This window comes from Capricornis sumatraensis, chromosome X (genome assembly GCF_032405125.1).
Source record: "Capricornis sumatraensis isolate serow.1 chromosome X, serow.2, whole genome shotgun sequence".
NCBI lineage: Eukaryota > Metazoa > Chordata > Mammalia > Artiodactyla > Bovidae > Capricornis > Capricornis sumatraensis.
The window spans coordinates 143,232,587-143,255,733 of NC_091092.1; the positions used below are offsets into that span (position 1 = coordinate 143,232,587).

Consider the following 23,147-nt stretch of genomic DNA (forward strand, 5'->3'; position numbering starts at 1 on the left):
TTCATATCCTTTATTTTTGGATATAGTTGGTATATAGAAAAACAGGTAGTAGACCTTGTATTAGCAACATTAGATCTTTGAGTTAAGTACCTTCTTTGTTATGGCCCACTGTGCCTTTGTTCTATAGAGATGTAACTTTAGCGCTTTTAAGGAGATGCAGATTAAAGAAAAACACTTCAGGGGAAACAAAATTAACATTCATTAAGGAAGAGAGCCAAAAAGTGTTAACAAGCCTCTTGGCCAGAAGATAATGTAAATCACCTGAGACCTTTTGTATACAAAATGATGTATAGAAAGAGTCTGGGCTGCGAACGCTACGTAATTTTGTGTTGCCCATTGATCTCCATGTTTTATCAAAAGTATAAAAGGCCTTCTGAACAATAAAGGACCGGACCAGTTTCTCGGACCAGTTTCTCGGACTAGTCTCGGCCTGGTTTCTTGGGAATCTGGCTCCCCCCGTGTCTCTCTCTCTCTCTCTCTCATTTTCTCTCCCTTTCCCTCTCTCTGCTCTTTACTTTAATTTCAGGCTGAATTTCCATCTGGGGCGCGGAGGCTCGCCAGGTCTACTTACTTGCCGTGGCTGTAAAGACCCGCGCGAAAGGGAGCTTAAGGCGAGGCACCCTTAGGTATTCAAGCGGGCACCAGTGGCCCAACGTAGATGGTGCAAATTCCTTGTCTGGAATTTTATTGGTCTTCCGCGTAAACCAAGCTATTCAGCCCTCTTCCTCCATTTAATCTTCCTACTACACTATAGTTTCTTAATCTAATCTTATATCAATCAATAAACAAGTCTTTCCACGCCAACGCCGTCCACCCTTCGAATTCCCTGGATCCACCGGGGCTGGACCCCGGCAAGACACCACAGGAGTGCCATCACAGACTGCCCACGGTGTATCACAAAACACAGGGCAGAGAGAGATAGAGAGAGAGACGCCCCATGGAGAAGGTGACGCCAGAGCCCAGTCTTCCAGAATAACCTAAATTAGTCACGAGAAAGAAAAGGATGTAGGGACCACAAGACAATGACCCTTGTGTCTAACAGAAACTAACCTCCCCAAGTGTCCACGCACCCGGACTGGCACCTGGGGCACTTCGCTGAACTCACAAAACCACCTTAGGAAATAAACACTGCCAACTCCCTTCTCCTGATTTAAAAGCCAAGGCAGGAAGGGGTGACCCTGACCGGGCGCCACAGCTGTGCAATGGAGGAGCTTCGATCCAAGTCACCTTCCAGGCAAGACCACGCCATTTCCAGGACACCCACGACTTCCGTGGGACCTCAGTGCTGTGATGAAGGTCACAAGAAGGGCTCTGTGCATCGGAGCGAGTTCACATGCGTCCAGACATTCCTTTTCACCCCCGCCCCCACCCAACCCAGCATCTACCCCTTTCTTCTTTGCGGCCACTCTAATAAAATCTTCAGAAGGGTAAGGAAGAAGTGAAAGTCGTTCAGTCATGTACAACTCTTTGCCACCCCATGGACTATACAGTCCATGGAATTCTCCAGGCCAGAATCCTGGAGTTGGGGAGGCTTTCCCTTCTTCAGCGGATCTTCCCAAGCCAGGGATTGAACCCAGGTCTCCTGCATTACAGGCAAGATTCTTTACCAGCTGAGCCACGAGCTAAGCCCAAGAAGACTGGAGTGGGTAGCCTACCCCTCCTCCAGGGGATCTTCCTGACCCAGGAATCGAACCGGGGTCTCCTGCATTGCAGGCGGATTCTCTACCGGCTGAGCTCTCGTGGAGATCAACTTTCGAATTCCTTATCAGCGTCTCCCCCACTTTTGACCGTAAGCTGGCCCCTCCTCAGCCCTCCTATTTGAGCACCACGCGCCCTGCAGTTTCTGGATTACACAGGCTCCATGTACCCGCCTCCCTCCACCCTGCTGCAGACGGTCTGGCTGGTACAGACAGGACAGCCCCAGGTCTGCTTCTCCCAGAGGCACACACACCGCAGCACTCAAGCATTCAACCTTCCCCGGGCCACCTGCACCTCCCAAATGGTCATTCATAGACAAGTGAACACGCTCCGGGGTCTGGACGCTTGACACCCCTTCCCAAACAATAAACAGGAAGAAGGAGCAAATGCCACTGAAGAAACTGCTACCGCGCAGGACAGAAACAGAGATCTCCCATCCACCCTTTACGACAGGGACCCTTCCGCGGGGGTCCAAGTGGTTAGGAACGGCCTGCCAATGCACGGGACACGGGTTCAATCCCCGGTCCAGGAAGATTCCACACACCTCAGGGCAACTAAGCCCGTGCACCCTAACTACTGAGTCTGAGCTCTAGGGTCTGTGTTCCAAGAACAACAGAAGCTACTGCCCACCACAATGAAGAGCAGTCATTCTGAATGATTTCATCATCAGAGAAGAGTCCCCGCCATCACCACTAGATAAAAAGCCACAAGCAGCCATGAAGACCCAGCGCTGGCCAAATCGAAATTTAAAAATTGGTTTTAAAAATTATCTTCAAAACCCATCTCTTTATGGCAAGAAAAGTCCCATAAACCAGACAGAAACGATCAAAACTAGAACAGCAGTGTGACTGTCACAGAGGTCACGGACCCCGTGGACAGTCACATGCCAGGTCCCTCTGCCTATGGAATTTTCCAGACAAGGATACTGGAGTGGGTCACCATTCCCTTCTCCAGGGGAATCTTCTCGACCCAGGGATCGAACCCAGGTCTCCTGCATTGCAAGACGATTCTTTACCACCTGAGCCACCAGGGAAGCCCTAAATTTAAAAAAAATTGTTTCCATAAATCTTTTCAAAACCCATCTCCTTACTGCAAGAAAAGTCCCATAAACCAGACAGAAACCATCAAAACAGGAATGGCAGCAAGACCGTCTCAAAGGTAGGTCCCTTGAGGGAATAAGGGAAAAAAAACCAGAAGACAAGCCAGACAAGGTAAACCTCATCTCCAGTCTCCATAAATCATTCATGTTTCAACAATGAACTGAATCCTCAGACACACGGCACAGACACCCACGTGGTTAACACTTGGGCTCCGCAGTCAGAGTCTCAACCCTTCCATGGCTCTCGACGCTCATGACCTGATCACAGATGCACTCCCACCATCTCAAACACTCCTAGCTTGGGGCTGCTCGTGACCCCAAAAACGCACACCCCTTCCAAAGCCTTCTATCTTCCAGGTTCCACCACGCCACCCACTGCTCCCGTGAGCAGCCCCCCACACACCCCAGTGTCTCTGTAAGCTGAAGTATAAAGTCACTTAACGGTCACAGCACCATTTTTCACAGGAGCCAAAAGGCAGAGACGAGCAACGCATCTATCGATGGGTGAGTAGGTAGAAAAAATGTACATATACCCACAATGGAATACTGTTGCTGTTGTCCAGTCGCTCAGTCGTGTCCGACTCTCTGTGACCCCATGGACTGCACCATGCCAGGCCTCCCTGTCCATCACCAACTCCTGGAGCTTGCTCAAACTCATGTCCATTGAGTCAGTGATGCCATCCAACCATCTCATCCTCTGTCTTCCCCTTCTCCTCCTGTCTTCAATCTTTCCCAGCATCGGGGTCTTTTCCAATGAGTCAGGTCTTCCCATCAGGTGGCCAAAGTATTGGAGCTTCAGCATCAGTCCCTCCAATGAATATTCAGGACTAATCTCCTTTATTGATGGACTGGTTGGATAGCCTTGCAGTCCAAGGGGCTCTTCAAGAGTCTTCTCCAGCACCACAGTTGGCAAGCATTCGAAAGGTAATGGAATGTGATTTCAGCCTCAACAGGAAGGAAGTCTGACACCTGCTCCAACATGAAATGAGCCTCAAGGGAATGTACGCTCATCACTAAAGGATACATACTGATTCCGCTCATCGCATAACAGTCCAATCCAGAGACGCAGAAAGCAGAACAGGGATGATCAGGCTCTGGGAGACAGGGAGGCTGGGGAGTTAGTGCTTCATGGGGACACAGTTTTGGTGTGGGCAGTTGCCACGCTTCTGGAAACGCATGATGGTAAAGGCTGGGAAGTGAGCTGAAAGCCAGAGAACTCGACATTTTACAATGCTTCAAACAGTGATGTTTGCTATCTTTGTTACCCAGGAAAAGGTATGAACAAAATTTACAATTCAGTCCTTCTGTCTGGCAAGGCCCCTCTCAGGAGTCCACTGGCCTGGCCGGAACGGCTTGGCTGGGCACAGATGACCGAAGGCTTCCACCCCCTGCACAAAGTTCTTCGCTAACTCTGGTTAGTGGCTACTTGACTGAGGAACTGCCCTGACCTGAGGAACCGCTGCGACTGAAAAGGGATGCTCCCCATCTTTAACTGGCCCACTGCGCCATCCGGGACCCATTCACTCGTTCATTCAGCAAGCGTTACGCAGCACCCGTTCCACCTGATGCCAGGCCCTTGCTCCAAACCCTCATAAACAAAAATCATCAGGACGTCCTGGGCTGCTGAACATCTCCCAGGATGACCAAGCAGCACGCGGTTTTATGGAGAAGTCACCAAGTGACAGAACGCGTGACGTTTCACCCACATACACAAACGCCACTTGCCTCGGGACTTTGCTCTTGGCAGCACAGGTTGCAGAAAGCTCCATGCTGCTACCAGGCCAGCTCCCTTCACCCTGCGCCCCCAGTGCGATGCACAGAGTCTCCTCTGCCATCTTCTATACCCCAAAGCTCACCTTCTACAAGGAGTCTTCCCGCTCACTTTGAGACGAAGAATCAGCCTTCCCGGATGGCTCTCACAGTAAAGAATCTGCCTCCTGCAATGCAGAAGACCCGGGGTCGATCCCTGGGTCAGGAAGATCCCCTGGAGAAGGGAATAGCAACCCACTCCAGTATTCTTGCCTGGAGAATCCCATGGACAGAGGAGCCCAGCGGGCTACAGTCCGTGGAACTGCAGGGAGTCAGACACGACTGAGCGACTAACACTTTCCCAGAGAGGCTCCCTGCAAAATAGCTTCTTGATTCCACCCTCCCCTACCTGTCCTGGGCCAGCCTCCAGCCTCATTTCTCTAGTTCGAAAGGACCCCTGCCCTTAGCTAACTTCACACGAGCTCAACCTCCTCTTATTATAGGAAAAACCAGGTTATCCTGTCCTTTCCAACCCAGCAGGGCTTGGCACTACTTGAGTGAAGGGCCAAGCGTTCATAACAAGTATCGCAGGCTTTAGGGATCACACATGGACTGTGTTACGTGTGGCTGTTCGCTCCTCTTCCACAGCTCTTTGACATGTAAAAACATGCTTAGCTTAGGGAACAATGCGGGTACATGGACTCAGCCCACAGAAACACAGGCACCAACTCGATGTACACGTTACTCTCAGATCATTTTTCCCTCATGTACAGTTATTTTTCTTTACCGTTTTATTTTATATGGCAGTATAGCCAGTTAACAATGATGTGATGGGTTCAGGTGGACAGCAAAGGGACTCAGCCATACATATACATGTATCCCTTCTCCCCCAAACTCCCCTCCCATCCGGGTGCCACATGACACTGAGCAGAGGTCCCTGTGCTGGCCAGCAGGTCCTTGCTGGTTCTCCATGTTAAATACAGCAGTGTGTCCATGTCCATCCCAGACTCCCTAACTGTCCCTTCTTCCATCCTTCCCCCTGGGAACCATAAGGTTATTACAGAGTATTGAGCAGAGTTCCCTGTGCTGTCCAGCAGGTCCTTGTTGGTTCTCCTTGTTAAATGCAGCAGTGTGTCCATGTCCGTCCCAGACTCCCTGACTATCCCTTTCCCCATCCCTCCCCCTGGTAGCCATAAATTCATTCTCTGAGAGTCTCTTTCTGTTCTGTAAATAAGTTCATTTGTATCATTTCTTTTCGATTCCTCATATAAAGGATGTCATGTCGGATTTCTCCTCTGAATGACTTACTTCACTAAGTATGACAGTCCCCAGGTCTGTGCATGTTGCTGCAAATGGCATTACTTCACTCTTTTTCACGGCTGAGTGATATTCCACTGTATATATTTTAGGTTCAGCTTTTGGTGTGCCTGTTTCTCTGTGGAAAAAACAGCAACAACATTTGGTGGTCTCCCCTCTTTCTATACAGTACGTTCCATTCTCCAAGCATGGGCCTTCAAGACCCCGTGAAAGTCACCCTCTCAAAGTCCAAGCTCCCCGCTTCCCTTTAAACACCTCCAAGTACCACCCAAATGGCCCCACTTTGTCCTGCCTGCTCCATCCTGCCTTGGACCTGCGTCCACCCCGATCAGTGGTCCTCACTGAGATGTCCCACACGTGCGGAGCCCCGAGCAAACACCACCACACTTACACACATCACCGTCTCCAATTCCAGCGACCTTCCAGCACTATCACCAAGGCACACGTCCCTCATCTGTTGTGTCATCTCCCCAAGACAGCAGGAAGGAGCTATTCCCGATACCCTTGTCTTTTTTAAAAGAAGAACTCTCAGCTTAGCTTACATAGTGCTGTCCATCAACGCTACCTCAATTAAAAAAAAAAAGAATTTAATAAAATGCAACCCCCCTTCCAAAAAAAAATAAAGAATGAGAACTCTCGTTTCTACGAGGCTCTCCCAAGTTGAATTCAAGAGCTGTTCTCACACCCTGATCACCACGAAGCACCAGCACGGCAAGGTTGCACAACTCCTCGCCTGACCTGTGAATCGGGGAACCGGTTCCGCCGCGCAGTTAACAGGTTCCATTCGTCTTAGTCTACCGGGCGTGTCCCTCATGAGCGGGCATACTTGACAGGCCATCATCAAAGACGTCTCTTGCCTATTTGATCCCTGCTACAGCTGAATGGTTGTGTTTCCTCCAAAACCCGTGGTGCGTGGAAACCCGCCCCCCAAGGTGATGATTAAACTTGGGCGGTGGGGCCTGTGGGAGTGCAGTCCTCAAGAAGGGTGGGAGCGCCCTTATGAATGAGATCCCACTGAGCTCCGTCGGCCCTTCCAGCAGCGACGACATAGCAAGGAAATGATCGTGTTATGAACCAGCAAGCAGGCCCTCACCAGCCAACAAATGCGCCTGCAACACGTGGCCCCTAGGACCATGAAAAAGATGTTTCTGTCGTCTTATAAGGCAGCCGGTTTATGGCATTTCGCCGCTCAGTCATGTCCAACTGTTTTGCAACCCCATGGACTGCCGCCCAACAGGCTGCATAGTCAAAGAAGGTCGGTGTGTGTTAGGCACTCAGTTGCGTCCAACTCTTTGTGACCCCCAGGGACTGACTGTAGCCCACCAGGCTCCTCTGTCCACGGAATTCTCCAGGCAAAAAAATACTGGACTGGGTTGCCATTTCCTTCTCCACGAAGAAGCTGGAACTAGTGGTAAAGAACCCACCTAGCAACGCAGGCAGATGTTCGACCCCTGGGTCACGAAGACCCCCCTGGATGAGGGTATGGGAACCCACTCCGGTACTCTTGCCTGGAGAATCCCATGGACAGAGGAGCCTGGTGGGCTACAGTCCACGGGGTCGCAGCAGGCATGTGTGGATGTGAGCGCTGGACCATAAAGAAGGCTGAGCACCGAAGAACTGATGCTTTCAAACTGTGGTGTTGGAGAAGACTCTTGAGAGTCCCTTGGACTGCAAGGAGATAACACTAGTCCATTCTAAAGAAAATCAGTCCTGAATATTCACTGGAAGGACTGATGCTGAAGCTGAAGCTCCAATACTCTGGCCGCCTGATGCAAAGATCCGACTCACTGGAACAGACCCTGATGCCGGGAAAGACTGACGGCGGGAGGAAAAGGGGGCGACAGAGGAGGAGATGGTTTGGATGGCATCACCGACCCGATGGACATGAGTGTGAGCAAACTTTGGGAGGTCGTGAGGGACAGGGAAGCCTGGCGTGCTGCACTCCATGGGGGTAGCAAAAAGTCAGACACAACTTAGCAACTCAACAACAACAAAGGAAAAGATAGGCAAAGGAAACGAAACCTCCAAGAATGGGAGTGGGAGGAACTGCGACGATGAAATGGACACCTGCACGCTACTGATTCCGTGTATGAAACAGACAGCTAATAAGAACCTTGGACACAGCACACACAGCTCTCCTGAGTGCTCTGCGGAGACCCAACAACAGCAAGAAGCGTATGGTATTAAGACTGTCACAGCAGGGCAGAGGGACTAAGGCAAAGCACCCTGAACAGATTCAAAGGTCTCAGGTTTCCGGGTAGTCAGTCCTCAAGGTCAGCGGCAGCATCAACTAACAAGGATCGACGCCTTCCCGGGCTGGTGGTCCAGTGATTAGGATTCCATGCTTCCGATACAAGGGCTGCGGAGGAGTCGACCCCTGGTCGGGGAACTAAGACACCCCCCACCCCGCCATACCACATGGTGCAGCCAAACATAAAATTTTTTCTTAAATTGAAAACAAAAAATAAAATTAACAAAGATCTAGGGTTAACGGTCCTCAACACAGCTGAATCCTCTCACAACATAGTGCTCACCACAGGCTGGTCAAGGTCATCCTTCCAGTCACTCCCCAGGGACTTAGTAAGCACCTACTGTATGCTTTCCGTCATAGCTCAGTCGGTAAAGCAGCTGCCTGCAGTGCAGGAGACCCTGGGTCAGGAAGATCCCCTGGAGGAGGCAGTGGCAGCCCACTCCAGTATTCTTGCCCGGAGAATCCCACGGACAGAGGAGCCTGGTGGGCTACAATCCATGGGGTCCCAAGAGTTGGACACAACTTAGCGACTAAACCACCACCAATCACCGGCACGACACAGTGCTGGAAAGTGAGGTACAATCGAAAGCAAAGTCTTCCACATCCCCGAACACGGACAGCGGGACGTTTCTGGCCCCAACACACACAGATCAGGCAAGACAGTACATGTCTCAAACGGTGGAAGGTCCAAGATCCCTGAGACTCCCACCCCCGCCAGGCCCCCACACTGACCTCTGCTCAGAGTCAGCGCTTTGAACCCCCACCCTGAAGCGAGTTCCCAAAGATCGCTTCAAAGGCCTTTGCTAACTCTGGAAGGCATCAGCAGACTGACCTTTGAGCAATTAATTACGTCAAGACTGAGAAGGAAAGAGAGGCAGAGGAGAGGCTCAAAACTACTCCAGGAAGAATCAACCTAAGAGAAAGACATCTGCGAACAGGTTTCTTTTGTACTTGAGTTTTCTGTTCCAAGGGAGATGGCTCTCATCCTTCAAGCAGAAGAGAAATTAAAGTCATTGCCTCCGCGCGATAGCCGGAAAGGGTCTTTATGGTGAATTTCAACGAGCAGCCTGTGACTGCCACGTCATTTCAGTATGTAGGTATGCTTGCTTCTCGGCGAGGTTAAATGAACCACGGTGGTGGGCAAGCTGCCGTTTGCTTTTATGGCGACGTGAACCACGCTGCTGGGTCAACGTGTACGCTCGGGTTTCTTGCAAATTATTTCATAACTGTTACCTGTGTGTGCCGAATGGGGCTTACTTAACTTGCTGCGGTTACTGGCAACAGGACGCCAACAGCCGCGTGATCAAGAGTGTGCGATTCCCACGTCTGGCCAGACAAGGGCTGCCCCATACAATGAGAATGTGACCAGCGTTATGTAATGGCCACACGATAACCATTGCAATACCTCGTGCAGACGGCACTCTTCAAACAGAGAGGACACTCGCGGACCCGTCACACGATCACTTCAGTTCGGTGCACTCCTCAGTCGTGTCAGACTCTTTGCGGTCCCTGTGGACCGCAGCACGCCATGCCTCCCTGTCCGTCGTCAACTCCTGGAGCTTGCTCAAACTCAGGTCCCTCAAGTCAGTGATGCCATCCAACCATCTCACGAGATAAGAACACCCATTACTGGGCACTTCATGTCGTCAAGAGTTCCTTAACAATCATGCCACAATTGGGTATCTCACAAGTCCTGAGGCACATACTGGCTAATCCAGGCCAATCAATTTCAAGTCATTCTGTGTTAAAGAGTGACTTCCCTGGTGGCTCAGACGGTAAAGCGTCTGCCTACAATGCGGGAGACCCTGGTTCGATCTCTGGGTCGGGAAGATCCCCTGGAGCAGGAAATGGCAACCCATGTAAAAAACGAAATCATTCAAAAACACTTGGAGAATAAACCATAGGACCTTAAACATTCATGCCTCCAGATCCCAACGTCACCCGTCTTTCTCATCAATATGCTCTTGCTGGTCTGTTAAATTTACATCACTTTAAAACCTCCCATGCCCATAATTGCAATAAAATAGCTCCCTCTAAATACTCTTTTCACAGCAGTAATGTATAGGTGCGCCTAAATAAAGAGTTTATAGAGAGACTTATTTATACAGACGTACTTATTTATATAGACCGGGCTTCCCAGACGGCTCAGTGGTAAAGAATCCGCCTGTCAATGCAGAAGACCGGAGTTCTATCCCTGGGTCGGGAAGATTCCCTGGAGGAGGAAATAGCAACCCTCTGCAGTATTCTTGCTTGGGAAATCCCGTGATCAGAGGGACCCGGGGGATTACAGTCCATAGGGTCACAAAGAGTGCACAATTTAGCAACCGACAACACATGCACATTTATATAGACTGGGAAAAACTGAAGGCAAGAGAAGGGGATGACAGAGGATGAGATGGTTAGATGGCATCACCGACTCAATGGATATGAGTTTGAGCCAACTCTGGGAGATGGTGAAGGACAGGGAAGCCTGGTGTGGTGTACTCCATGGGATCGCAAAGAGTCGGACACGACTGAGCGACTGAGCAACAACTTATTTATATCCAAACAGGAAGATTATAAAGCATGTTTTCATTAGTGCTAAGCATTAGGCATTAATGATGGTCTACGGATTTCTAAGGGGCTTCCTTGGTTGCTCACGGCACCCGCCAATGCTAGAGACACAGGTTCGATCACTGGGTGGGGAAGATTCCCTGGAGAAGGGAATGGGAACCCCACGCCAGCATTCTTGCCTGGGGAATCCCATGGACTGGGGAGGCTGGTGGACTGCCATCCACAGGGTTGCAAAAGAGTTGCACATGACAAAGAGGCTAAGCAACAACTGATTCCTAAACAAGTAACAGATGAGGCACCATCAGCTGAACTCAACCGTAGCCCCCCGAGTATGACAGCCAGAGGCAGAGACACTGTCTGAACTCCTGGCAACCCAATCCTTCTGGGCTGCTAATTCAGCACCCGCCCCACCTTCATGTTCTCACAATACCGCATAAATACCAAACCGTCACCACGTCCTTACTCTGGGTCTAATTGTGTGCAAGGGAGTCCATTTATGCCTTGGAAACTGTCCTGACCTGAGGGTCACTGAACGAGCATCTGGAATGTCCAGGGAGGAATTCAGAGCACGTGGACACTCTTCTCTGGGGGTCAGAACCTGAAAACTGCATTTTCTCAACACCTGAAAAGGGGAAGCCCATCTTCTCATTGAAGATTTTCACTCAGAAGGAAAGCAAAGCGTTTCCACAGTTGTTTTCCTCATCTAGCTCCCTAACATCAGAACACTTTTCTGAAGAGCAGAACTGCTTTCTTCAACAAAATTTCGTGTAAACACCAGTCAGGGGCAAGACCGGTAAAAGAAACTGCCAGCCAGTGCAGGAGAGACAGGTTCGATCCCTGGGCCGGGGAGATTTCCCTTGGCGAAGGAAAGGGCAACCCACTCCAGTATCCATGCCTGCAAAACCCCCTGGACAGAGGAGTCTGGCAGCTTCAGCCCACGGGGTCACAGAAGAGTCAGATACGGCCGAGCTAGTAACACACAGACTACAAGGGATTTTTGTTTGGTTGGTTGGTTGTATTGTCATTTCACTAGTTCTTTAAGAGAAATCCTTTGTTCGCTTATTTTTAGCCTTATTTCTCCAATTAAAAGAGAACTGTAACAGGTCATAAACATTTTTCTCAGGACAGCCTTTGCTAGGTCATTGGTTTTAGTTTTACGTATCTCCTCTTTAGTGCCTTTAAGCAACAAAAATTTCCCTTTGGATTTGTCTCCTTAAGCCAAAGACTGTCTAGGTCCATGTTTCTTAATTCTTAGGCAAAACCTTTTCTTCACCTTTTAATATTTTAAAGTTACTATATAATAATCAGGAAATCTGCCCGGTTATATGTCCATCATATCTCCATTTCAAAAATGGAAAAGAAATTTTGTCTATAAAACTGCTACTTAAGAAAGGTGTGTAGGGATGGAGGCTCAAGAGGGAGGGGATATATACAGAGTTATGATGAGTCATGCTGTTTTATGGAAGAAAGCAATACAACATTGTAAAGCAATTACCCTCCAATTAAAGAAAAATTTTAAGGGAAAAAAAAAAAAGGGCAGTGGGAAAAGAATGCATGGATATGAAATAAGGAATAGAGAGAACTATCCCAAGGAACACAGAAAGGAAACAGGTACTCACACAGCCAACACGCCTGCGTCAAGTGTTGACCCTCGTGGGACTGAATGGTGTCTTCCCCCAAAACTCAGATGATGACACCCCGACCTCCCAAGACCTGAGAATGTGGCTGGAGGTGAAGACAGGTGTTTAAAAAAAAAACGGGAGGTGATTCAGTTAAACGACATCATCAGGGTGGGCTCGGCTCCCATACGAGTGGTGTCCTTGTTAAGAGTGAAACCGATCAGGACGCAGACGCGCCCACACAGAGGGAATAAATACCAAGTGAGCATACAGGGAGGAGACAGGATCCACACGCCAAGGGCAGAAGCCTGGAGGGAAACCAGCCCCGAGGACACCTGATCTCTTGACTCCAGCCTGCAGGACAGTGAGGAAGCAATGTCTTCAAGAAGCCCAGTGTGCAGCCCTCAGTTACGGCAGTCAGAGCCGCCTAACACCCGCTCTTGCAGGCTCTGTGCTGCTCCAATGCGTGGACAGAAAAAGCAACAGGAAAGGAAGTTCACGACCCGTCTGGGCCCAGGCCGCCGGTCCCCTATAAATAAGAACAACAGATGTGTTTGGGTGGAAGACCGCTCCTCTCTCTAAGCCTCTCTTTTCTCACCTGTATAATGGGATCATAAGAGGAAGGTCGTTATTAGGGTTCCCCGAGAGAAGGAATACACAGCAGCCACCAAACTTCTCAGACCTCCCAAGTACTCAATACACACTTTGGTTGTTCAGTTACTCGTTTCTGTCCGAATCTTTGTGACCCTGGGGACTGCAGCAGGCCAGGCCTCCCTGTCCATCACCAAGTCCCAGAGCTTGCTCAAACTCATGGCCACCAAGTCGGTGATGCCATCCAACCATCTCATCCTCTGTCGTCCCCTTCTCCTCCCGCCTTTGGTCTTTCCCACCGTCAGGGTCTTTTCCAATGACTCGGTTCTTTGCATCAGGTGGCAAAGTATCAGAGTTTTAGCTTCAGCATCAGTCCTTCCAATGAATATTCAGGACCAATTTCCTTTAGGATGGACTGGTTGGATCTCCTTGCAGTCCAAGTGACTCTCAAGAGTCTTCTCCAGCACCACAGTTCAGAAGCATCAGTTCTTCAGCGCTCAGCCTTCTTTATGATCCAACTCTTAGATCCATGCATGACTGCTGGAAAAAACCACAGCCTTGACCATACGGATCTTTGCTGGCAAAGTAAGGTCTCTGCTTTTTAACATGCTGTCTACGTTGGTCACAGCTTTTCTTCCAAGGAGCAAGCGTCTTTTAATTTCATTTTCAACACACACTATCATTCTTAAAACTGGGCTGCACCTGGGCCAGTTCAACCTGTCTCTGGTGTTAGGTATTCAGTTGTGTCCAACTCTCTGTGACCTCATGGACTGTAGCCCGCCAGGGTCCTCTGTCTGTGGGATTCTCCAGGCAAGAGTACTGGAGTGGGTTGCCATGTCCTTCTCCAGGGGATCTTCCCAACCCAGGGATGGAACCCGGGTCTCCTGCACTGGTAGGCAGATTCTTTACCACTGAGCCAGTGAGAGGCCCTTTGAGAAGGGGAGCTATTTCTATAATTGAATACATCTAAAAATGTGACCAGAAGGTACGAATGAAGGTGAAAGACGAAAATGTGCCATTCAAAAATAGACACATTTGGGAACACTTCCAGAGATGTTCTCCTAAGGTTACATGTTAAGATTTCATGAGCTGAAGTCAAGCCAGATACACGCCTATTTGTGACATAAAGACAAACTATTATTCCTTAAAACTGAGAAGCCGGTAGGATTTTCTCACTCTATATTGAAAGAAAAGCATAAATACTTTTGAAAGGATAGGGGAAGGAAAAACATACAGCACTTAAAAAAAAAAAAAAAAAGAGTACTGTTCTACTGCTTTAAAGCCATGGATAATGTAAGAACATAAAAAACGTGTGATGTGGTCTGTTCATTAAAGTGCAGGATTTAGTATAAATTGCATTTTAAACTATAATTTATCCAGATGATAATTTTGAATGTAATAACTGAGTTTGCTTTAATTGCTTTTAAATCCTGCTGGCAAAATTTAAGGAAACTCTTAATTTCTGCCAATTTATTAGAAGCAGGCAAGCTGGAACACACAATAAAAATCATTAGGTAATAAAACAAATCTTGCTTGACTTGGTGAACCCACAATGTCAAGCAGACCCAGAAGCTATTTATGTAACAAAAGAAACGGACGAGGAGGAGAGGAAAGACCACCTCATTCCATTAAGGAAAACATCTGGCTTATAAACACACGTTCATTGGAAAGACACTATAAACGGGATCCTTCTGGTGCTGGTTTTTTCAGAATCACCCTTTTAAGGCTTTTTAAGTCTTCTAAGAGGGGAGGAATTCATAAATGCTTTCCCCACATTGATGAGCTTTTCCTATTGTGTCCTGGGTCGTGTTTTTAATTCACTGTGTTGCCAGACATTAACCTCTTCATCCACGCTTGGAACAGGAAAAGCTTCTGGAATCGAGGTTTCCTACAGGTCACCACCCAGAGTCTCCCAAGCCCTTCATGTTACTGTTTGGTGCAGCTGAGGATACGTGGTGCCTGCAACCAAGGGCAGGGTGTCTGAGCCCTGGGACCAGTGTGGCTCTGACTGTCTTGGGGCAGATAGTCAGACACAGCAGACTCCAGTACCCACTCCCACGGGAATCTGAAAGCATCACACCTTTGGCGGGGACCTTCCTTCAACCAGTTAGAAATTCAGCCTCGCAAATGGTTGGACCTCCTTGCAGTCCAAGGGACTCTCAAGAGTCTTCTCCAACATCTCAGTTCAAAAGCATCAATTCTTCGGCGCTCAGCTTTCTTCAGAGTCCAACTCTTATGTCCATACATGACCAGTGGAAAAAAACACAGCTTTGACTAGATGGACCTTTGTTGGCAAAGTAATGTCTCTGCCTTTTAATATGCTGTCTAGGTTGGTCAAAGCTTTTCTTCCAAGGAGCAAGCGTCTTTTAATTTCATGGCTGCAGTCACCATCTGCAGTGATTTTTGGAGCCCAGAAAAATAAAGTCAGCCACTGCTTCCCCATCTATTTGCCATGAAGCGATGGGACCGAATGCCATCATCTTAGTTTTCTGAATGTTGAGTTTTAAGCCAACTTCCTTCCTTTCACTCCCCTTTTTCACCTTCATCAAGAGGCTTTTTAGTTCCTCTTCACTTTCTGCCATAAGGGTGGTGTCATCTGCATATCTGAGTTGCTATTTCTCCTGGCGATCTTGATTCCACCTTGTGCTTCATCGAGCCCAGCATTTATCATGATGTACTCTGCATATAAGTTAAATAAGCACAGTAAAAATATACAACCTTGTCGTCCTCCTTTTCCTATTTGGAACCAGTCTGCTGTTCCATGTCCAGTTATTACTGTTGCTTCCTGACCTGCATACAGATTTCTCAAAAGGCAGGTGAGGTAGTCTGGTATTCCCATCTCTTGAAGAATGTTCCACAGTTTGTGGTGATCCACACAATCAAAGGCTTTGGGGTAGTCAACAGAACAGAAATAGATGTTTTTTCTGGAACTCTCTTGCTTTTTTGATGATCCAACAGATGTTAACAAGTACTGTTTAAGTCTGGCTTGGAGAATTTTGAGCATTACTTTACCAGCGTGTGAGACGAGTGCAATTGTGTGGTACTTAGAGCATTCTTTGGCATTGCCTTTCTTTGGGATTGGAATGAAAACTGACCTTTTCCAGTCCTGTGGCCACTGCTGAGATTTCCAGATTTGCTGACATATTGACTGCAGCACTTTCACAACATCATCTTTCAGGATTTCAAATAGCTCAACTGGAATTCCATCACGTGCACTAGCTTTGTTCGTAGTGATGACGCCTAAGGCCCACTTGACTTCACATTCCGAGATGTCTGGCTCTAGGTGAGTGATCACATCATCGTGATTATCTGGGTCACGAAGATCTTTTTTGAGTAGTTCTCCTGTGTATTCCTGCCACCTCATCTTAGCATCTTCTGCTTCTGTTAAGTCCATGCCATTTCTGTCCTTTCTTGAGCCCATCTTTGCATGAAATGTTCCCTGCGTATCTCTTAATTTTCTTGAAGAGATCTCTAGTCTTCCCCATTTTACCGTTTTCCTCTACGTCTTTGCACTGATCGCTGAGGAAGGCTTTCTTATCCCTCCTTGTTATTCTTTGGAAGTCTGCCTTCAAACGGGTATATCTTTCCTTTTCTCCTTTGCCTTTAGCGTCTCTTCTTTTCTCAGCTATTTGTAAGACCCTCTCAGACAACCATTTTGCCTTTTTCGCATCTCTTTTTCTTCGGGATGGTCTTGAAGAGGTACACATCTTCGTGACAAAATACGTGGGTCACAGGCATGAGAAACACACAGCACAGGGACCACAGTCAGTAATAACGGCACCCCGTTGCACGGTGACAGCCGGTAACTACAGACTTACCCCGGGGATCGGTTCCAAACGTACAGAAATATTGAATCGCTATGTTCTGCGCCTGGAAGAGACCCGGCTCTACAGGTCAACTGCAACTTCAAAATCAATCAGACAGATGATCAAAGTCACAGAAAAAGAGATCAGATTTCTGGTTACCAGAGACGAGTGCTGGGCGGGCCGAGGGAAGTGAATGAAGGCGGTCGTTAAGTGCAAACTTCCAGTTTTTATATAAGTGCTAGGAATGTGACGCACACCATGGTGACTGTAATGAACACTGCTTGTATGTTACACATGACAGTTAAGAGAGCAAATCAGAGTTCTCATCACAAGGAAAAATATTTTTCTTCTTTTTTTGTTTTTTAGCTATCTATTGCCTGTTTAGTAGCTCAGTCTCACTCTCTGTGAGCCCCTGGACGCGAGCCCGCCAGGCTCCTCTGTCCACAGGATTCTCCAGGCAAGAATCCTGGAGTGTGTTGCCATGCCCTTCTCCAGGGGATCTTCCCAACCCAGAGATCGAACCCAGCTCTCCCACGTTGCAGGCGGATTCTTTACCCACTGAACCATCAGGGAAGCCTTTGTATCAATTATAGATGATAGATTTTCACTGAACTTCTTGTGGTCATGATTAAATGATGTATAGAAATCAAACCGTTAAACGACACGCCTTAAACTTATACAGCGCCGTATGTCAATCAGCTCTCATTAAAACTGGAAAAGACCCAAGAACAACAAAGAGACCGCCTTTACCTTCTGCGTCCCAGAAAGCTGTACCCATTTCTCACAGCACTGGTGGTCCGTGTCTCCCACCCGATGATAAATATCCTCAACATCATGGTCTGGACAGTCTCTGTTGCTACTATGCAGCCCTGCCCCCAGGGAAGACAGTCTCAGGATAAACAATGGATGTGGCCAAGTGTCCCAATTAAAATTGGTTTTCAAAACGGGCCATTGGAAGTACCTTCCCCTGACACACAGCCTCGCCAGAATCTAGCTCCCAGCACTTCCTTCATGACTGAATTCCTGATATGTGGGCTTCCCAGGTGGTGCCCGTGGTAAAGAACCTGCCTGCCAATGCAGGACACACAGAAGACGCAGGTTTTGATCTCTGGGTCCGGGAGGGCATGACAACCCACTCCAGTATCCTTGCCTGGAGAATCCCATGGACAGAGGAGCCTGGCGGGCTATGGTCCATGGGGTCGCAAAGCATCGGACATGACTGAAGCGACAGCACACACGTGCAAATAAAAAGCAAAACCATCCAAGAACTTCAGGGCTCGGTATTTTTAGATGATGGCTTCCAGGGAAAGGCCAACAACATACTTTACTGGTATAACAGACGCAATCATTGCTGCAAAGAACCCCCCCAACTGCCAGGAGTGGCCCTGACCTCAACGCATGCCCCCAATGAATAACAGTCGGTGGGCAGGCAACGGTTGCAAAGGCCTCTTGACAGGAGTGGGTGATGCTGGCACCGGGGTCACCTGAAGCCATGTGGCTTCCTCATGCTCAGCTACCCCTTCCTCCGAAACTGGCCTCCTCCTCCTCCCCCATCCACAGCTGCCAATCGCAAAGGGGGTCCCACCCCCAGTCTGAACTTCGCATACCCAACCCCCCACCCAGAGTCAGCTTCCCAGGAGAGCCACTCTGTAGAACTGGGTCACCTTCTCAGGGGGTCACAAAACTTCTGGGTGAGCAAATGAGGAGAGCCCGGTCAATACAGGTTATCATTCTTGGAAGAAAAGCTATGACAAACCTAGACAACACATTAAAAAGCAGAGATGTCCCTTTGCCGACAAAGGACCATAGAGTCAAAGCTATGGTTTTTCCAGTGGTCACGGACGGATGTGAAAACTGGACTGTAAAGAAGGCGGAGCACCAAAGAACTGATGCTTTTGAACCATGGTGTTGAAGAAGACTCGAGAGTCCCTTGGACTGCAAGGAAATCCAACCAGTCCATCCTAAAGGAAATCAGTCCTGAATATTCATTCGAAGGACGGATGCTAAAGCTGAAGCTCCAATACTTTGGCCACCTAATGCAAAGAACTGACTCACTGGAAAAGACCCTGATGCTAGGAAAGAGTGAAGGCGGGAGAACGCGACGACAGAGGATGAGATGGCTGGATGGCATCACCAACTCGATGCACGTGAGTCTGAGTAAACCCAGGGACATAGTGAAGGACAGGGAAGTCTAGCCTGCTGTAGTCCGTGGGGTTGCAAAGAGTTGGACATGACTGAGTGACTGAAAAGCATCCTTGATGATCCCTCCTATCTTCCATTTCACAGACATTTCCCAGATTCAGGACTCCAACACCAGGCAATGTGTACTTTCATAGGCAGGTGAGCTCCAGGGCCTCTCAAGACCTCCTTGACCTTCAAATGGGAAAGACTGCGTGTTCCTAAGCCTTCCTTTCATTAAGACAATTCCTAGGGAACTGTGCTGAGCTAAAGTGACTCTAAATAACCAAAGAAAATCTACTTCCAGTAACGTACTTACTGGTATACAGTACGGTGGAGTATTATTCAGCCATAACGAAGGAAGAGTTTCAGTCGCTACATAACGGCTGAACCTTGAGGATGTGATGTTTGCTGGAAAAAAAAAGGCCGTCACGAATGGACAAACACAGTGACGTTCTGGAGTGGTCCAAGTCACATATGCAGACAGCAGGACAGAGGTTTGGGGGGGCTGGGTGGAGAGGAGGGGAGGGGGCAGCTGCTGCTTATAGGCACAGAGCTTACTCCTGGGAGGGGAAAGACGTTACAGTGACTGGCTGCCCATCATCTGTCTACACAACCAATGGCCACTTTTCGCCACACAACATCCAGATACCATACTATCGAAAAATCCTCAAATACCCACCATCCAGCCTCTTACAGAAAATTTCGCTGATGACAAAAATGAACCGAAATACTTCCAGCCAAAACTGCTTTAGCGCAAGTGTAGGGTTAGTGACTAAATGTAGGCTAAAAGGATTATGGTGAATTATTTAAGTCACACTGCAACGGCACCCCACTCCAGTACTCTTGCCTGGAACATCCCATGGGCGGAGGAGCCTGGTGGGCTGCGGTCCATGGGGTCGCTAAGAGTCAGACACGACTGAGCAACTTCACTTTCAGTTTTCACTTTCATGCATTGGAGAAGGAAATGGCAACCCACTCCCGTGTTCTTGCCTGGAGAATCCCAGGGGCGGGGGAGCCTGGTGGGCTGCCATCTATGGGGTCGCACAGAGTCGGACACGACTGAGGCGACTTAGCAGCAGCAGCAGCAGTTAATAGAGCAGCGATGAGATGTAAAGTGGGCTTTCCAGGTGGCGCTAGTGCTAAAGAACGCAGCTGCCGATGCAGGAGACGTAAGGGACACAGGTTCGACCCCTGGGTCAGGAAGATCCCCTGGAGAAGAGAATGGCAACCCACTGCGGTGTTCTTGCCTGAAGAACCCCATGCACAGAGAAGCTTGGTGGGCTTCAGTCTGTAGCGTTACACAGAGTCGGACACGTGTGAAGCGACTTAGCCGTGCACACACGAGACGTGAACAGTTGTTTTTCTCAAAGGGCCTCGTACAACTAACGTGTCTCTGGTCCTTTTTTCCTCTCTGACATTAAAAACACCACGGTATCTGAAAAAGAAGCGCACACAACCTCTTCAGAGGCGCTGGCTGGTGTGTTTCTCAGTTACACTCATTCTTCAAAAGCCCAACCTCTGAAACTCACATATGACCCAGCAATTCCCCTCCTGGTGTATCTCCAAAAAACTCAAAAACTGCAATTCGAAAAGATACACGTACCCCAGTGTTCAGAGCAACACTATTCACAATAGCCAAGACATGTTCAGTTCCGCCGCTCAGTCATGTCCGACTCTTTGCGACCCCATGAATTGCTGCACGCCAGGCCTCCCTGTCCATCACCAACTCCTGGAGTTCACTCAGACTCCCGTCCATCGAGTCAGTGATGCCATCCAGCCATCTCATAGTAACAAGCTAAATGTCCATCGACAGATGAATGGATAAAGGAGATGTGATGTATGCCCAGTGGAGTATTACGCAGCCGTAAAAAAGCATGAAACCGTGCCATTTACAGTAAGTTGGAGGTCAATGGAATTTGACACATTTAGTTCATTACACAGGTCTGGGGCTGCATCCCGACTCCAGACAGAAGGGAACACAGACCGTGGAAACTTCCACGGCCGAAACAGGTATGACCTGGCCCTCCACAGACAGAGGTCAACCACTCCTGAAGTCAGGAACCTGGGGCCACACAGGGCCCCAGTGCTGCCTGTGAGGGACCCAGGAGGCCACCTCGCGCTCCCCAAGCTCCATATCCGAACCCAGGATAGACCGGACCGGACAGTCACCCATGTTTCTCTCCCGGTTAATAAATACTCTGACCGATTCTGAAACCTACCAGTCACGGAGCACCCAGACACGGAATGTGGGACGACACAGGTGTCATCTGTAACAGCATATGGCCTCTTTTGCCATCTCTGCTTACTTTGAACTCACCTCTAACCTCTCCCCCCAAAATGCATGGCCAGAGAAGTTCAGGAAAGTTCCCTGAGCCAGACTTCTGCGCACAGCTGGCTGGGCTACACAAAGAGAGACTGTGTCTTCCCTCTCTCTCTGAGTCTCTCTCTCTCTCTCACACACACACACACACACACACACACCCCTTCATTTTGAACGCTGCCCACAGCTGCACTCATTACTCTTACTTCTTCCACAGGAGACAGGACTAGAAGGAAAAATAAGGCAGGAACATCGCCTTGAGCACTCACATCACCTGGTGCTTAAGTCTTAACCCTCTCGGGCAGAAAAAAGAGGGGAAAAAAAAAAAAGCCAAGACAGCCTGCACTTCAAGCAGGATCAGGACTTGTTTACCCTCAAAATCTCTGTGGAGAAAAAAAGTAATAATTTTCCCTGTGCAAACAAATAAGGAAAACCACAGAGAGTGCACGCACCCTAAAATATTTGATTTCCGAAACTGACACGGCGGCCCGGTTGGTACTGCTTTACGTGTCGTATATACTATAAAGACCAACACACTCACGTTTCAGACGAGATGGGTTACGTCCCCCTGCTGACAACCAGCTCTTAGGACAGAAGCAAAGACAAGACACCACTGGGAAGACTATGCAATTTTTCCATGAAACTCCAGATAATTTCTTTTTTAAAAAGCAAGCTCTATAAAGGCAAATAGTGAGAAGGTCTCCTTATTTAGCAGTGATGCAACCCCTCCAACAAATAAGGAAAAATACAGAGTGCATGAACACCGAAATATTTGATTTCCAAAACAGCGGATGTACATAACCACTGACAACGGCGGCCCGGTTGGTACCGTCCTACGTGCCATATATGCTATAAAGACCAACACATTTACATTACAGACGAGATGGGTTATTTCCTCCTGTTCACAACCAGCTCTTAGAACCAAAGGCAAAACACCACTCGGGAGACTATGTAATTTTTCCACGAAAATCCAGATAGTTTTCCACGAAAATTTAGATAGTTTCTTTCTAAAAAAGCAAACTCTATAAATGCAAATAGTGAGAACGCTTTCTTATACAACAATGATTAGCCCCCTCCCGCGAGTCTAGAGACTCCAGGGAAAGTCCAGGAACAGACGCTCCAGCTCAGAGGGTCCCCACAACGTCCTCTCTTACAAGTTAGACTGATGCTTGCACTGTGCTCATCAGGAAACGTGTGCAAACACCCAGGAACGCAGGACCCAGAAGAAGAAAAGAACGTTCCGTTCCGTTCAGTAAAATATGGGTTGGATCTTAAACACTGAAAGCCAGGAAAGCTAAGGCTGTGCCCTCAAGTCTCAAAGAGATTTAAAAGGAAGGCACCATAAGACAGGGATATAAACGCGTTAAGAAGGATCGTGTCGTCGTGGGTTGCCGTGGCAGGAAAACGAAAGGGAGGAGAAAAGTGGCAGAACTCAAGATGCTGTCGTCTCCGACTCTTTGCGACCTCATGGACTGTAGCCTGCCAGGCTCCTCTGTCCATGGGATTCTCCAGGCGAGATCACTGGAGCGGGTCGCCATGCCCTCCTCCAAGGGACCTTCTCAACCCAGGGATGGAACTTGAGTCTCCTGCTTGGCAGGGGGCTTCTTTAACCAACTGAGTCTACCTAAGACATCTAACGAACTTCCAAAGCCTTGTTTAACCGACCCCCTCCCTTCCCTGTGTCCTGGGCCACCTGCCCCGGGCCAAGGAAACACCCCTGCAAAATATTCTAGCAGGCAGCGTCACTCAACGCACTTCCCTTCCTGACTTCCTCCAGGTCTCTCTCCACTGAGAAGCCAGAGTGGACATCAACCTGGCATTCCCTTCCGAGCTACTGTTCAATACTCCCAGGACAGAACTAACTTCTAAGTCAGTCTCCAGACGCCCGGCAAAGGGGCCAGTCCCTCCCCTCTCTCCCTGGACACCTCCACTCCGGGCAACTTCAGGGCCTTTGCACAAGCTG

General features: G+C 48.7%; 1 protein-coding gene across 4 annotated transcripts in view; it reads right to left on the bottom strand.

Moving 5' to 3' along the window:
* TBL1X (transducin beta like 1 X-linked) overlaps positions 1–23,147 on the bottom strand; it is a 250,968-nt gene that overhangs the window by 184,776 nt on the left and 43,045 nt on the right. Inside the window, exons 1-2 of one of the 4 annotated variants that reach the window (XM_068961981.1) lie at positions 5,855–5,888; positions 4,654–4,734 (exon numbers count right to left, since the gene is read on the bottom strand). The exons of the other annotated variants lie outside the window; for them this stretch is intronic. The gene's annotated coding sequence lies outside the window, so the exon portion shown is untranslated. Of the gene's footprint in view, positions 1–4,653; positions 4,735–5,854; positions 5,889–23,147 lie in introns of those variants that run through there. 4 annotated transcript variants of the gene reach the window in all.